The 219-nt window shown below is 59.4% G+C and overlaps 1 protein-coding gene across 1 annotated transcript in view; it reads left to right on the top strand.

Annotated features, from left to right (window-relative positions):
- Window positions 1–219, top strand: part of LOC104546471 (transmembrane 9 superfamily member 2-like) — a 31,859-nt gene that overhangs the window by 252 nt on the left and 31,388 nt on the right. The gene's annotated exons all lie outside the window — the stretch shown is intronic.

Raw genomic sequence — 219 nt, 5'->3', positions numbered from 1 at the left:
CTCTGTATCCCCCGACCCGCTGAGTGCGGGCCCCGGGTGTTCTCCCTGAGGTGGCAACCTTTGCTCCGGGAAGCCAGCCACCCCTAGCTCTGTTTTTCTTGATGCACGCGGTGGGTTTCATTTTACCGTGAAACCTCCCATTTTCCCGCTGAACTTTGAAGTCAACGTCGGGAGGGTCCTTCGCGGGTGCTTCGTTCCTTGTTGCGGTCTCCTGTGGCG

The sequence above is a fragment of the Mesitornis unicolor genome, unplaced genomic scaffold, assembly GCF_000695765.1.
Source record: "Mesitornis unicolor isolate BGI_N332 unplaced genomic scaffold, ASM69576v1 scaffold13529, whole genome shotgun sequence".
Taxonomy (NCBI): domain Eukaryota; kingdom Metazoa; phylum Chordata; class Aves; order Mesitornithiformes; family Mesitornithidae; genus Mesitornis; species Mesitornis unicolor.
The sequence above is the reverse complement of the archived record's forward strand: the minus strand, read 5'-3'. Positions and strand labels throughout refer to the sequence as shown.